Source organism: Eriocheir sinensis, chromosome 33 (assembly GCF_024679095.1).
Source record: "Eriocheir sinensis breed Jianghai 21 chromosome 33, ASM2467909v1, whole genome shotgun sequence".
Lineage (NCBI taxonomy): Eukaryota > Metazoa > Arthropoda > Malacostraca > Decapoda > Varunidae > Eriocheir > Eriocheir sinensis.
The window spans coordinates 3910014-3926239 of record NC_066541.1 but is presented as its reverse complement, the minus strand read 5'-3'; positions in this window follow the sequence as shown (position 1 = coordinate 3926239).

Sequence of the window (16226 nt, the reverse complement as noted above, 5' to 3'; positions counted from 1 at the left end):
AAATGAAAGAAAAAGAGTGATTAAAAGAAACAAAGGAAGTAAAGAGAAAGGCATGAAAAAGAAGAAAGATAAAAGAAATGTGAAGCAAAGAATTAAATTATTATAAACGAAAATCACGAGGAAAGAAAAGGAAAGAAGAAATTATCAAAGAATGTGTGTGTGTGTGTGTGTGTGTGTGTGTGTGTGTGTGTGTGTGTGTGTGTGTGTGTGTGTGCAGAAGCGAGTCATGACCAGACGAAAGAAAAATAAAGGGAAATTAAGGAAACTCATTTGCTCAGGACTGGCTGGGGAAAACATTAATTCTTGCCTCTGTGCTCTGTAAAATGTTTCTTGCGTCACTTTTTCTCCCAGGCAGCAGCGGCGTCACGACCCGATCCAATCTGTACCAACAACCCGCCGTGCATTATATGGCTGACTGGACGCCTTTACGACTGACTGACTAACTAGACGAACTGGCTAACGAACGGAGGGACTGACTGACTGAGTGAATGAATGAATGACCAAATGACTGAATGAAGAAGTGGCTTAATGAGTGAATAACTGACAAGAAATGATTGACTGAATGACTGAATGACGAAGTGATTTGATGAGTAAGTGTGTGTGGATTAATGACTGATTGAAGGACAAATTACAGAGGTTGATGACTGACAAGCTAAAGTGACTGACAGACCGAATGACTGATTGACCTTGTTGGTGAGTGTACCTGATTGACTTAACCAAATGAGGGACAAGTTACACTACTTAATGACTGATAAAGTAAAGTGACTGGCAGACCGATGACTGACCGACTAGTGAACTGGGTATGTCAGTGCGTTTAACTGAGTGAATTAATCGTTATTATTATTATTATTATTATTATCGAAAGTTTTCCTGAACATTTTCTTTTATTTCCAGACTTGGGGAAAATTTATTGAGAAACTTTGGAACAGGAGAGAATATTTATGCTCAAATTACATTGCTTGCAGTGCTTGCTGACTAATAAAGTGACTGACGAACCAAGTGACTGACTGACTAAGTGACTGATTGATTGACTGACTTTAGATCTAGGAAAAAAAGAGTAGCTATCTGCATTAATGTCTGACTGAGAGACAAACTACAGAGGCTGAGTGTCTGGTGTTATAATTACTGGCTTACCGATTAACTGACTGACTAACTGACTGACTGAATGAATGAATGAATGAATGACAAGCTGACAAAATATATAAATGATTGACTGAAGCAATGACTGATTGAGAGATAAACTTCGGTGGTTGAGCGACTGATAAGTTTATGACTGACCTACATACATGGCTGGCTGCCTGGCTGACTCGGCTGGCTGACTTAGTGACTAATCAGACCGGTTAAATGTCCCACCGACCGACAGGCTGACTGGCTAACGAGGCTGGATAACTTACATAACTACTGACTTCCGGCCTGCCTGACTTATTGACTGAAAGGACTCGTTGATCTTCCGAATGAATGGTTGACTACTGACTGAACTAGCCAAGCCGAGCCAAATCAATCCTAGTCAAGCCAAACCCAACTTAGTGCAGCCAAACCTTAACTTAGCCAAATCTAACCTAACCTCTCCAAACCTTGCCTTGCCAAACGTAACCTACTAGTCATGTCTAATATAACCTAACCAGGCCAAGTAAACCTAGCCAATGCCACCCATACTTATCCAGCACTAATCAGACCAGACCTAATCTTACCTATCCTAAGCATAAACTAAGCTAACCTAACACAACCAATTACAACCCAACGCAGCAACCCTAACTTGCCCGAACATAATCTAACTTAGCATAATTTTAGCCAATCATAGCATACCCTAGCATATCATAGACCAGTGTAGCATAGCATTGCCTGACAACACAGCACAATTCAACATAGCAACACATATATATCACCACAACACAATACACCATCAATCACGAACACATGACGCCAAACAAATACAACACACACACACACACACACACACACACACACACACACACACACACACACACATGCAATCAGAGGAAGAACACACGCATACAATGACAATCCAACCAATATGAAAGTTAAAAAAAAAGACAATAATAAAAAAGCTAATAAAAGCGTTCAATACAGTCTCCTTAAAGAACACATACAGGAAATGCGGCACGTAGGAACCTTTAAAAAATATAACCTCAAGGAACAGCTCTTGATCGTTCCTTTAGAGACAATGGGAGCGAACTATTGTCATGAGCTTTTATTTTTTTTTCTTTCCTCTGCTTCACGTTCCAGCGCCAATTATTGCTTCCCCGTGTTTTCTTTGAGTTTCGTTCGCTCGTAACCATCCAAGCGGCTTTTAAGGAGACTCCGCGATGCCGCAAGACGCACGAGAAAATAGCGTTGGAACGATGCCGACTACCTCCCATTTTCTTTGATAATTTCGAGATTCCGTTGATAGCGTATTTGTGTAAAGGATATTGTTTTGTAATTACTAAGAGAGTGAAGGCATTATTTTTATTATCGCTATTAGTATTGTTTTCATTGTTATACGTGGATGTTATTGTTATCAGTGTTATTGTTAGCATTAGTGTTATTATGATAGGTAATGGTGGTGGTAGTAGTAGTAGTAGTAGTAGTAGTAATAGTAGTAGTAGTAGTAGCATTAGTAGTATAGCAGTAGTAGCAGTAGTAGTAGTAGTAGTAGTAGTAGTAGTAGTAGTAGTAGTAGAAGAAGAAGAAGACGAAGAAGAAGAAGAAAAAAAACAATAGAAAAAAAAAGGACAAGAAGAACAAGAAGAAAATGTAGAAGCAGTAGTAGTAGTAGTAATGTTGGTAGTGGTGGTGGTGGTGGTGGTGGTGGTAATTGTGGTACACGTGCAAATTTGCGGGATGGAGACAGAAAGGAAAGTTGCCAGGAGTGTATACACAAACTATGCGGTGTACCAGAGAAAGCAGACGGTGTGTGTGCGTGTGTGTGTGTGTGTGTGTGTGGAGGGGATGGTATGGATGGCCTAACTGACTGACTGGGTGACTGACTGATTAACTAACTGAATAACTGACTAACTGGGTGACTGACTGATTGACTAACTAAATAACTGACTAACTAGGGGATGAATGAAATAGTTGAGTGATGTAATTGTGGAAGGGATGACTGAGTGACTGACTAACTGACTGGTGGATCATTCGACTGGACTCTGGTGTGATGTAGGGGGAGGGGGGGGACGCTGTCTGGTGATGATCAAAAGGGAGAAGTGATGAAGAAGTGATGAAGTGTATGAAGCGTTCAGGACAAGGAGGCTTCATTTTCTGTTTTTATGGGAACATTCGTGATCGTTCTGACATGTTGAAGACGCAAGAAGAAAGTTTTGACGAGTTAAAAGCACGAGTAAATATCGGAAAGAGAAAAGGGAGGAAAATAAAATACAGCATTGAGAAGAGGAAGGGGAAAGAAAATACAAGAATGAGTAAATGAATTGAAAGAAAATACAGCATTGAGAAGAGGAAGGGGAAAGAAAATACAAGAATGAGTAAATGAATTGAAAGAAAATACAGCAAAGAGAAGAGGAAGGGGAAAGAAAATACAAGAATGAGTAAATGAATTGAAAGAAAATACAGCATTGAGAAGAGGAAGGGGAAAGAAAATACAAGAATGAGTAAATGAATTGAAAGAAAATACAGTAATGAGAAGAGGAAAGGGAAAGAAAATACAAGAATGAGTAAATGAATTGAAAGAAAATACAGCAATGAGAAGAGGAAGGGGAAAGAAAATACAAGAATGAGTAAATGAATTGAAAGAAAATACAGCAATGAGAAGAGGAAGGGGAAAGAAAATACAAGAATGAGTAAATGAATTGAAAGAAAATACAGCAATGAGAAGAGGAAGGGGAAAGAAAATACAAGAATGAGTAAATGAATTGAAAGAAAATACAGCAATGAGAAGAGGAAGGGGAAAGAAAATACAAGAATGAGTAAATGAATTGAAAGAAAATACAGCAATGAGAAGAGGAAGGGGAAAGAAAATACAGGAAAGAGAGGAGGAAGAGAGAGAAAATACGGGAATGAGAAAATGAAGGGGAAATAAAATACAGGAAAGAGAGGAGGAAGAAAGAGAAAATACGGGAATGAGAAAATGAAGGGGAAATAAAATACAGGAAAGAGAGGAGGAAGAGAAAATACGGGAATGAGAAAATGAAGGGGAAATAAAATACAGGAAAGAGAGGAGGAAGAGAGAGAAAATACGGGAATGAGAAAATGAAGGGGAAATAAAATACAGGAAAGAGAGGAGGAAGAGAGAGAAAATACGGGAATGAGAAAATGAAGGGGAAATAAAATACAGGAATGAGAAGAGGAAGGGAAAGAATATCCAAAAATATGAAGAGAAACTAAAATAAAATACAGGAATGAGAGGAGAAAGAAAAAGGAATGATGGTTGAAAGAGAGTAATGATGCGTGATAACGGTGGAGCGTGAGACGAGGAAAGTAAAAATGGATGATAAGTGGAAATAAGGAAATCAAGACGCAAAAAATGTGAAAGAATGAAATGGAACGGAAAAAAAACAAGATGAGGTAAGGGAATCGAAAAAGTGAATATAGAGAAAAAGAACCCAAAAGAATATGAGAAAGGAAAGAGAAACAAAACACATAGAGGTGAAATAATGTGAACGAATGAGATGGAAAGAAAAAAAAAACAAAAAAACAAAAAACAAGATGAGGTAGAGAAAACGAGAAAGTAAATATAGAGAAAAACAACCAAAAAGAATATGAGAAAGGAAAGAAACAAAACACATAGAGATGAAATAACGTGAAAAAATTAGATGGAAAGGAAAAAGAAAAAAAAACAGATAAGGTAAAGAAAACGAAAAAGTGAATATAGAGAAAAGGAACCAAAAAGAATATGATAAAGGAAAGAGAAACAAAACACATAGAGGTGAGATAATGAGAGAAAGAAAAGGAAAAAACAACAAAATAGATACAACGAAGGAGTGATGAAGGATGGAGATGGCGGGAAAATCTAAAGGGAAAATAAGGTACAGGAATGAGAAAAGAAAGAGGGGGAAGAGGAAAGGTGGAAGGGAAATTAGTTTGTGAAAAAGAAAGGGGAACGTGAAGTACTATGAAGAGAGGTTGATAGTAAGAACAGAAAGAGTGAATAAACACGTATTAAAAGAGGTAAACTAAAGGAGGAAAAGAATAGAGTAAGAAAGGGAGGAAAAGAATAGTGTAAGAAAGGGAGGAAAGGAGAGCGAAAAAATATTAGTGTAAAGCATGTGATGAGAGAAATTATAGAGGAAGAGGAAAAATAATGATGAAAAAGGAGAGAGAGAGAGAGAGAGAGAGAGAGAGAGAGAGAGAGAGAGAGAGAGTATAGTTAAAGCTTCTAGGCAGGCGAGGAGTGCTGGAATGAATGGAGGTCGACGCGTAAGGGGTGTGTGTTCCAGGAAAGGTATTGCGAGACGTTTTTCAGCAGCGGCCGCTCCTTCCTTCCCTCGCTCCCTGCCCTCCTTCACTCCTCTCCTGATATCCTTACCATGTTCCTCCTGCCTTCCTTCAGTTGTCCTTTCCTCACCCTCACACTCTTACCCCCTTCACTCCTTTCTTGCTCTCCTCTCTCCTTTCTTTACTGACAATATCCTTCCTGTCTTTCATAATTATTCCTTTCCTCTCCCTCACTCCTTTCTCCTTTTTTGGGCTCCTCTCTCCTTTCTTTACTTACAATATTCCTACTCTCTTTAACCATTCCTTTCTCCTCTCTTTTTTCTGATATCGTCCCTCCTTCCTCTCCTAACCAAGTCCCTCTCACCTTCCTTTGACCCTTCCTTTCCTCTCCCTCACTCCTTTCTCCTTTTTTGGGCTCCTCTCTCCTTTCTTTACGGACAATATTCATACTCTCTTTCTTTAACCATTCCTTCCCCTTCTCTATTTTTTTATACCGTCCCTCCTTCCTCTACTAACCAAGTCCCTCTCACCTTCCTTTGACCCTTCCTTCCCTCTCCCTTTCTCCCTTACCTAACCTCATTCCTTTTCTGATATCATCTCTCCTTCCTTCACTGACCATATCCCTTCTGCTTTCCTTTGACCCTTCCTTTCCTCTCCCTCACTCCTTTCATCTTTTCTGGTCTCCTCTCTCCTTTCTTTACTGACCATATCCCTGTCGCCTTCCTTTGGCCATTCCTTCCCTCTCCCTTACTCCTTTTCTGGTCTCCTCTCCTTTCTTTCCTGACCATATCCCTTTCGCCTTCCTTTGGCCATTCCTTACTCCTTTTCTGGTCTCCTCTCTCCTTCCTTCACTGACCATATCCCTCCAGCTTTCCTATGATCATTCCTTTCCTCTCCCTCACTCCTAGCTCCTTTTCTGGTCTCCTCTCCTTTCTTTACTGACAATGTCCCTCTCTCCTCCCTTTCCTGTCCCTTCCCTAACCTAACGTCACTCCTTTCCTGGCCTCTTCTCTCCTTCCTTTACCGGTTATGTCCCTCCTGTTTTCCTTTTGCCATTCCTTCCCTCTCACCTTCATTTTCTTTCCCCCACGACCCTTTACTGTCCTTGTCTCCTTCCATTTATGAGTCCTCTCTTTTGCCCTTATGTTTTCCCTTCTATTTAACATTACTCTTTCGTTTTCTTCTTTCTTCTATGTATCCTTACTCCCCTTACTCCAATAAAGAAAACAGTAGCCCAAAATAACAATATAATAATAATGATAATAATAATAATAATAATAATAATAAGAGGAGGAATATCAACAACAACAACAACAACAACAACAACAACAACAACAACAACAACAACAACAACAACACTCACAATAATATGAATGCCCAATAATCTGATGCAATAATGTTGAACAGGTGTGTGAGTGTGTCAGGTGTGTTGGACAGGTGTGAGGAGGGTGTCAGGTGTATTGGGGAGGTCTGTGAGTTTGTTTGACAGATGTGTAGTTTTAACAGGTGTGTTGGGCAGGCGTGTAGGTGTGTTAGTTAGGTATGTAGGTTTGACAGGAGTGCTGGACAGGTGTGTAGAAATGTTAGGCAGGTGTGTAGGGTTGACAGGTGTGTTGGACAGGTGTGCAGGTATGTTAGGCAGGTGTGTGCGTTTGACAGGAGTGTTGGACAGGTGTGTGGGTGTGTTAGGCATGTGTGTGGGATTGACAGGTGTGTAGGTATGTCAGGCAGGTGTGTGGGTTTGACAGGTGTGTGTTGGACAGGTGTGTAGGTATGTCAGGCAGGTGTGTGGGTTTGACAGGTGTGTTGGGCAGGTGTGTAGGTATGTTAGGCAGGTGTGTGAATTTGACAGGTGTGTTGGGCAGGTGTGTAGGGTTGACAGGTGTTGGACAGGTATGTGAGAATGTTGGGCAGGTGTGTAGGTGTGTCAGACAGGTGTGTGAGTGTGCTAGGCAGGTGTGTTGGTTTGACAGGTGTCTTTGGAAGGTGTGTAGGTGTGCTAGGCAGGTGTGTTGGTTTGTGAGATTTGTTGGGCAGGTGTGTGGATGTATCATGTGTGTTGGGCAGGTGTGTGGATGCATCAGGTGTGTTGGCCAGGTATGTGAATGCGTCAGGTATGTTGGACAGGTGTGTGGATGTGCCAGGTGTGCCGGACTCACCTGTGGCAGCGAGGAGGGCAGTCAGGGGGAGCAGGAGGAGCCGCCCCCCCGCGCCCCTCACAGTCATGGCGGGAGACTACGCGGTCCACAGGCCTCTCACTAGAATTCTCATCTCACATTCCTTGGCCTCCACGTCCCTGGCTCTCCCGCGGCACTCTCAAGCACTGTTATAACTCGCTGTGTCTGTTTGTAACCACTCGTGCGTTCTTGCTATGTTCCGTCTGCGTCTCACTGAGTTCGCGTTGGCTCGGAGTGTTCTGCGAGGTGAGGGTTGTGTACCGTAATAACCTCCGCGCGATAGTCTTGTCAAATCTCGCTTCTAGACGGTAAATATCCACTGTAGGGTCTTATTACACCTTTCTTAAGCACCTTCACTCTATTTACACGTGGACATTTTCCTTAACGTCACTTTTCACGAGGTTAGGATGTCTCTCGGGAGCCCATGGTCGGCGCGCACACCTTCACGCGTTACTTGTACGAAGCTTACTGACGTCACGGTGCCCCGCAGGGAGGACCTCGTTGGGTGCCGCGCGTCGCCGGCGAGAACAATTCTTTACCGTCGTAGAAAGTGAGATCGGTGACATTTTCTGGAACGAGCAACAGCCTGCGTCCTCGCCGCTCGTGGCTCCCGGTAAATAACAGCCGACGCTAATCTCGTCGCCACGCGGATTTGCGGCTTTCATTGCTCTTCCCCGGGCCATGAAACGTAAAGGAAGCAAGTCAGTTAATCAGTCAATCACAGCCAGTCAGTCAGTCAACCACGTTCAGTCAGTCAGCCAATCACATGCAGCCAGTCAGCTAACCACAGTCGTTCAGTCAGCCAGTCGGTCAGCCACAGTCATCAGTCACAGCCAATCAATCATCTAGCCAGCCACAGTTAATCAGTAATTCAATCAGCCAGCATCAGCCAGTCAGTCAGCCCCCCATACAGTCAGGCACTCAGCTAGTCAGCCAATCACAGCCATTCAATCAGTCAGTCACCCACAGCTACCCAGTCAGTCAGCCACAGTCATCAGCAAGTCAGTCGCACGCCCGATCAGCTCCGCGTTCCGTTGCGTGGGCTGAAAAAAGGCGATGCAATGGTGATTAATTTCCTTCCTCTGTTATTGTTCCGCGGAGGGAGAAACTTCCCGACGGAGAATCAAGGCGGCATTCCTCCAGGGTCACGACGAGGAGTGTGGGAAGCCGAGAGGGAAATGAAACCAGGAAACCAGCCACTCCGTGAGACAATCAGCAAGTCAGCCGGACAGTCAGTTATTTTTTTAGTCAGTTCGCTAGTAAGTCAGTCACTCAATAACCCAGCCAGCCAGTCAATCAGTCAGTATGCCAGTCATTCAGCTATCCACTCAGCCAACCAGTTAGTAAGCCTGTAAGTAAGCCAGCCAACTAGTCTGAAAGTCAGCCAGTCAGCAAGCCAATACATCAGCCAACCAGCAACTAAATCAACCAGTCAGACAGTTAACCCGCCAGTTTAGCAGTCAGTCATCTAGTAAGTCAGCCATTCAGCAAGCTAGTAAACCAGTCAATAACCTAACCAGTCATCCAGTCAGACAATTAGGAACTAGCCAGAAAGACAGTCAGTCATCCAATCTGCAGTTCAGCCACAGAGTCAGTCAGTAAGCCATGTAGCCAGTCAGCCAGCCAGTATACCAGTCAGAGAGTAAGTCAATCAATCCCCCAATCTGCAATACAGCTACTATGCCAGTCAGCCAGTTAGTAACCCAGTGTCAGCCATCCAGCCAGCCAGCCTCGGGGGGTTGGGAGGTATGTGTGCTACGTCGTAAATATAGGGACGGGGTTGATGGGTGCCCGGCTGGATAAAAGAATGGGTAGCGAGTGACCTGTTCAAGCCGCTACCCACGTATTAGGGCAGTGCGTGTGTGTGTATGTGTGTGTGTGTGTGTGTGTGTGGACGAGGGTTACTTGGCACTCTGTTAAAGGGCTACTCTCACTCTTACTTTCCGAGAGAGAGAGAGAGAGAGAGAGAGAGAGAGAGAGAGAGAGAGAGAGAGAGAGAGAGAGAGAGAGAGAGAGAGAGAAACAGACAGAGAAACAAGACGTCAAATTTGAAGCATAATATAATGACGAGGTTAATGAAGGGCCTCTGCTTAATAATTCCTTCCTCCTGCACATGTAATTTTGGCGCTGTGAACAATAATAATCGCCTCCGCCCTCGCCCCAACGCCACGACCCGACCCAGACTTTGAAACCCGCCCTTGAACACCAGCCACAAGGAAAAAGGCGGCGAGCTAGTGCGTCCTGGTTGTCGGTGCTGTAAAGAGCGTCGTCATCTTTCAACTCGCTTATTAATTTTGCCCCCGAAGCGATTTTCATATACTTCGCTTGGAGAAAATAAGAGAACGCATCAGAAAATTCACCAATAGCTTAAATATGTTGATGAAAAGTAGAGACAATAACAGTAACGCAAATGTGGTTCACCTGGTTGTCGGTGCCGTAAAGAGCGTCGTCATCTTTCAACTCGCTTATTAATTTTGCCCCCGAAGCGATTTTCTTATACTTCGCTTGGCAGAAAATAAGAGAACGCATCAGAGAAATCACCAGTAGCTTAAATATGTTGGTGATAAGTAGAGACAATAACACCTGGTTGTCGATGCTGTAAAGAGCGTTGTCACCTTTCATTTCACTTGCACCTTGCCCCCGAAGTGAGTCTTTTTACTTCGCTTGCCACGGAAAAAGAAAGAGCATAAAAAAGTCACTGATAGCCTGCTTTGATGATAAATAAAGAAAATAATAGCGTAAAAATAAATAGTACTACACATTATTATACTTCACTTGCCAGAGAAATAAGGTAACGTATAAACAAATCACCAATAGGCTACGTTGATGATAAGTAAAGAAAAGAAGCATAGCATAAACGTATACAGCACACATTATTATTCTTCGCTTGGCAGAAAAATAAGACATCGTACAATATAATTCACTCTTTAAATATTTTTGTAGGCTACTGATGATAAGTAAAGAAATGATAGTAATACAAACGTGGCTCACCTGGTTTTCGATCTTGTAGAGTGTTGTCACCTTTCAACTCGCTTCTATGTTGCCCCGAAGCGATTTTTTTTTTACTTTGCTTGCCACAGAAACGAGAAAAAGCACACAGTCATTGATAGCTTACGTTGATGATGAGCAAAGAAAAGAAAAGTTCTTGTGTTATCAAAGGTAGAGAGCAGCTCACAAAAGGTACCAGAGCCTTCACACTCCTGCTAACCATGATCTTTACAATTCTGCCCGGAATCATGCCAGATCTATCCTTCGACTTACCAAAAGCTTTTTCATCCATAGGAAATGTCAAAACCTTGCTTTTCCTTGGTTTTCAACGTTTGTTTGATCTGCAGTAGAACCAACACTATACGGAAAGATAGCTTCGAAGGGGGAAGAGAAAATAGCGTTTGATAATATATCTTAACGGAAACACACTCAAAGCGACGCTTCGACAAAGAAGGAAAAGCTTGACTTATGATACCGCCGAAAGGCTCTTCGTCTCATCAACTCTCCTCCTCTTACTGATAGTCTTCTACCTCTTAAACTCCGCCGTCATGTTGCATCTCTATTTTCTATCGATATCTTCTGAACTTGCTAACTGCTTGCCTCCCCCACTCAAGCAGCCCCGTTGCACTCGACTTTCTACACTAGCTAATCCCTATACTGTCCAAACCCCTTATGCAAGAGTTAACCAGCATCTTCACTCTTTCATCCCTTACACTGGTAAACTCTGGAACAGCCTTCCTTCGTCTGTATTTCTTCCTGCCTATGACTTGACCTCTTTCAAGAAGAGTGAATCAAGACACCTCTCCACCCGATATTGACCTCTCCTTTGGCCACTCTACTTTTGTCTGTTGTCGGAGCGGTGAGTAGCGTTTTTGTTGTTGTTGTTGTTGTTGTTTTTTGTTTTGTTTTTTGTTCTACACTCTTTTTGTTGCCCTTGAGCTGTCTCCTTTGCTGTAAAATAAAAATAAAAAATAAAAAAAGAATCAGAATATCTACTTCGCTTGGCACACTGCAAGAAAACGCATAAAAAGTTAACTATAAAAAAACAATAATGAAAAAAAAGCCCGCTGCTCACTGCTCCTACAAAAGAGTCAAGAAGAGTGGCTGAAAGATAGGTCAGTTTCGGGAGGAGAGGTGTCCTGATACTCTTCTCTTGTAAGAGTCTAGTCGTAGGCAGGAGGAAATACAGATGAAGGAAGATTGTTTCAGATTTTACCAGCGTGAGGGATGAAAGAGTGATAATGCTGGTTAACTCGTGCGTAAGGGATTTGGACAGTAAAAGGATGAGCTTGAGTAGTAAGTCATGTGCGGCGGGGCCGCGGGAGGGGGGGAGACATGCAGTTAGCAAGTTAAGAAGAGCAGTCAGCATGAAAATATCGATAGAAGATAGAAATTAAGAGAGGCAACATGACGGCGGAATTTAAGAGGTAGAAGACTATCAGTAAGAGGAGGAGAGCTGATGACCAACAGAGCTGTGTGAGTGGAGCACCCCCCACACGTGAGAGGCATGCTCCATACGAGGGCGGACAAGGCCCCTGTATATGGATAGCAACTGTGCGGGGGAGAAGAACTGGCAGAGACGATACAGAACGCCCAACCTCGAGGAAGCTGATTTAGTGAGAGAGGAAATGTGTGAAGTTTCCAGTTAAGATTTTGAGTTAAGGATAGACCGAGGATATTTAGTGTTGAAGAAGGTGACAGTTGAGTGTTGTTGAAGAATAGGGGATAGGTGATTGGAAGATTGTGTCGAGTTGATAGGTGGAGAAATTGGTCTTTTGAGGCATTGAAGGACACAAGGTTCCTTTTACCCCAATCGGAAATGATAGCAAGGTCTGAGGTTAAGCGTTTTGCAGCTTCCAGCCTGGAGTCTTGTAATTCCTGTTGAGAGGGTCTTCTGTTGAAAGAAATTGAATAATGCAGAGTGGAGTCGTCAGCGTATGAGTGGATAGGACAGTTTGTTATGGAAAGAAGATCATTGATGAATAACAGGAAGAGAGTGGGTGATAGGACAGAGCCCTGTGGAACACCATTGTTGATAGGTTTAGGGGAAGAACAGTGACCGTCTACCACCACAGAGATAGAACGGCCGGAAAGGAAACTGGAGATAAAGGAACAGAGAGAGGGATAGAATCCGAAAGAGGGCAGTTTAGAAAGCATAGACTTGTGCCAGACTCTATCGATGGCTTTCGATATGTCTAGCGCAACAGAGAGAGTTTCACCGAAACGGCTAAGAGAGGATGACCAAGAATCAGTTAAGAGAGTAAGAAGATCGCCAGTAGAACGCCCCTTGCGGAACCCATACTGGCGATCAGATAGAAGGTCAGAAGTGGAAAGGTGCTTTTGAATCTTCCGGTTAAGGATTGATTCAAAAGCTTTAGATAGGCAGGAAAGTAAAGCTATAGGGCGGTAGTTTGAAGGATTGGAACGGTCACCCTTCTTAGGCACAGGCTGTATGAAGGCGTACTTCCAGCAGGAAGGAAAGGTAGATGTTGACAGGCAGAGGCGAAAGAGTTTGACCAGGCAGGGTGACAGCACGGAGGCAAAGTTTTTAAGGACAATAGGAGGCACTCCATCAGGTCGATAAGCCTTCTGAGAGTTGAGGCCAGAGAGGGCATGGAAAACATCATTCATAAGAATCTTAAAAACAGGCATAAAGGAGTCAGAGGGGGTTGAGTGTGAGGAATATGCAGTGGCGTCGCGAGGGTTGCTGGCGCCCGGGGACAATGTCAGTAACGGCGCGCCCCTCACCCCTGGGCTATAAGGATAAAAATGAAGCGAGGGTTTTTAACTGACAATTGTGTGGGTTACTTTGGCGTCCCCTATAAGTACTGCGCCCGGGGACATATTCTCCCCCCCCCCACCCCCCTCGCAACGCCACTGGGAATATGCCCAGACTCGTCCAGAGTGGAGTTGTTACAGAAAGTTTGAGCGAAGAGTTCAGCCTTAGTGTTAGATGAGACGGCGGTGCTACCGTCAGGGTTAAGGAGAGGAGGGAAAGAAGAAGAAGTGAAGTTGGAGGATATATTTTTTGCTAGGTGCTAGAAGTCTCTGGAAGAATTAGAGAAAGCAAGGTTTTGACATTTACTATTGATGGTAAGTAAAAGAAAATGTAGCGTAGCCTAGTACCACATTACATAGCAGTTTGTATTTCGTGGCACTAGATTATTAGCAAAAATGGTTTACTATATAGTTGACGCATATATTTTTTTGTTCTTTTTGTAATTATATTTTTTTTCAAAGGTGTTTGAACTTTAGTAACAACCGTACCATATAGCTCATAGCTTTGTCTCCAATTTGACAGGAATAAACCTAAAAAAAGACGAGGGACGAAACAGTGCATCAACATTTAGATTATCGTTTTAATGATGCTGCGTAACTTTATCTCTAATTTGGCAAAATAAATTTAATCGAGGTCGAGAAATAGAATATTACGTTGGTTTCCACTTCCTCGTGACATTCACCTCCGACTCTTTGGTTTCACATTGACCCTAAAAAGAAATTGATTAAGAGCGACCCTAAAGAGAAACTTCTCAAGATCGACCCTTAAAAGAAACAATAAACAATCGACCCAAAGTGATACTTAAACTTCGACCCTAAAAAGAAACTTAAAGATCGATCCTAAAAAGAAACTGTTCAAGATCGAACCTGAAAAGAAAATGTTAAAATTGACCTTAAAAAGAAACTGTTAAAGTTCGGACCTCAAAAGAAACTCAAAGCTCGACACTAAAACGAAATAAAATTCGCCCCCCCCCAAAAAAAAAGTAGAGATCGACCCTGAAAAGAAACTGGTAAAGACTGACTCCAAAAAAGAAACTCAAAGATCGACCTTGAAAAATAAACTGCTAAATATCAACCCTAAAATCTCTAAAAACTCACTTAAAGTTCGACACAAAAATGAAACTCAAAGATCGACCTTGAAAATAAACTGCTAAATATCAACCCTAAAATCTCTAAAAAAAAAAATCGCTTAAAGTTCGACACAAAAATGAAACTCAAAGATCGACCCCCCAAAAAATGAAAGATCAACCCTAAAACGAATCAAAGACGTGTCCTCGCCCTTCACACCACAAGGTTTAGCTGAACTTCAAGCTCGCCGGGTCATCTATTCTTTTATCGTCTTCTTTGCTAATTAACGGAGTCCTTTAATGGAGCACGGGGCCACGGTGAGAATAAAGAGCAGAAACAACAAAAAGTTTAATTTAGATTGGTATGCACGTAACCTTTCGGCTCTGCTTTACGAGGTGAATCATAACACATGCATCATTTTTGGCCGCATTGTTCGAACCGTAATGCCAAAGGGAAAGGAAAAAAAGTTAATAAGTTTGTGATTTTTGCGTTTGGCTTACCTTGAGGACACACAAACCTTACTTCCGCGACGCTCCTGTCAGCCTCAAGTGGGCGGCCGTAACAGAGAGGTGAAGATAGTAGTAAAAATAACATGCCCGGGCTAACAAGAATTCTAGCCGGCCACACGCAGCGAGAGTCAAGCCACGCCTTGCTCCAAGACTTCCTAAAGACTTCCAGGACACCAAATGATGGACAAAATACTAGCTAAAGGTCGTTATATCTATTCTGGTTTCTGGCAGAGAAAAATCGTTTAAAAGTATTCATGCCCCCCCCCCCCCCAAAAAAAAAAAAAAAAGGAATTTCAAGTAACAAGACCATCTAAGAAATGCAATCTTCCCCAAAATTGAAACGAAAATAATATTACAAAAATACATCTTATTAACTAACGGGGAGCATACGCCAGGGGGCACGTCGTTTCACTCACATAGCCTCCACCCCCGACGGTCCCCAGGGGCAAACCTCCACACAGCTCCCGCAGAGTCGTAAACAGGGACTGTCTACGGCGCTGGGCTATCTTACCGATTCCAAGGCCTTCCCTGCAAAAAGATCGATCAACTCGCCCCGGCCAGAAGTTACGTGGGCATCCCCTTGGCCTCCTCCACGGGTTGTACCGCACATAAACAACCCTGTGAGCAGGATCGACGTCCGAGCGGCGCGCCACATGCCCATACAGCCGAAGTTTCATCAAGTAGACGCTGGTTCGACACGAAGTCATTCCAGCAATGTCTCGTGATCCTATGAAGGCACTTGGTACCAAAGGTATTGAGACGCCTCAAAAAGGCACTATTCAGCTGGTGTCCATGTATCACAGCTATACAGTAAGACAGGGAGCAAAAGCAAAATACTACAGGGCAGTTTAATTTATTAGTTTAGTCCTTATGAGCATAACAGGACCATTGAACTGGCGGCTCGTGAGCCAAATCCGGCCCTTGAGTGGTATATTACAATAACAGCCATTATGTATTTAATATTGCATTAAAAGTATTGCCCATACTCATTATACTCAGTTCAACTTGATATTTTAGGCTTTATGTAACACTTGTAAATACGGGTCAAATTTAGCAATTAACCTTCATAATATATATATATATATATATATATATATATATATATATATATATATATATATATATATATATATATATATATATATATATATATATATATAATTGTTTGAATTTACAAGCAAACCATTTTTCGAGCAGAGTTCAGCCCATCCCCCCACCCCTTAGATGAGAAGGATCCTGTAGGCCTATATTTATGAGTATAAATTGGGGGCTCCCGTGGTCCCGTGGTAGAGTCTCGGCCTTGCGCTTCGGCGGG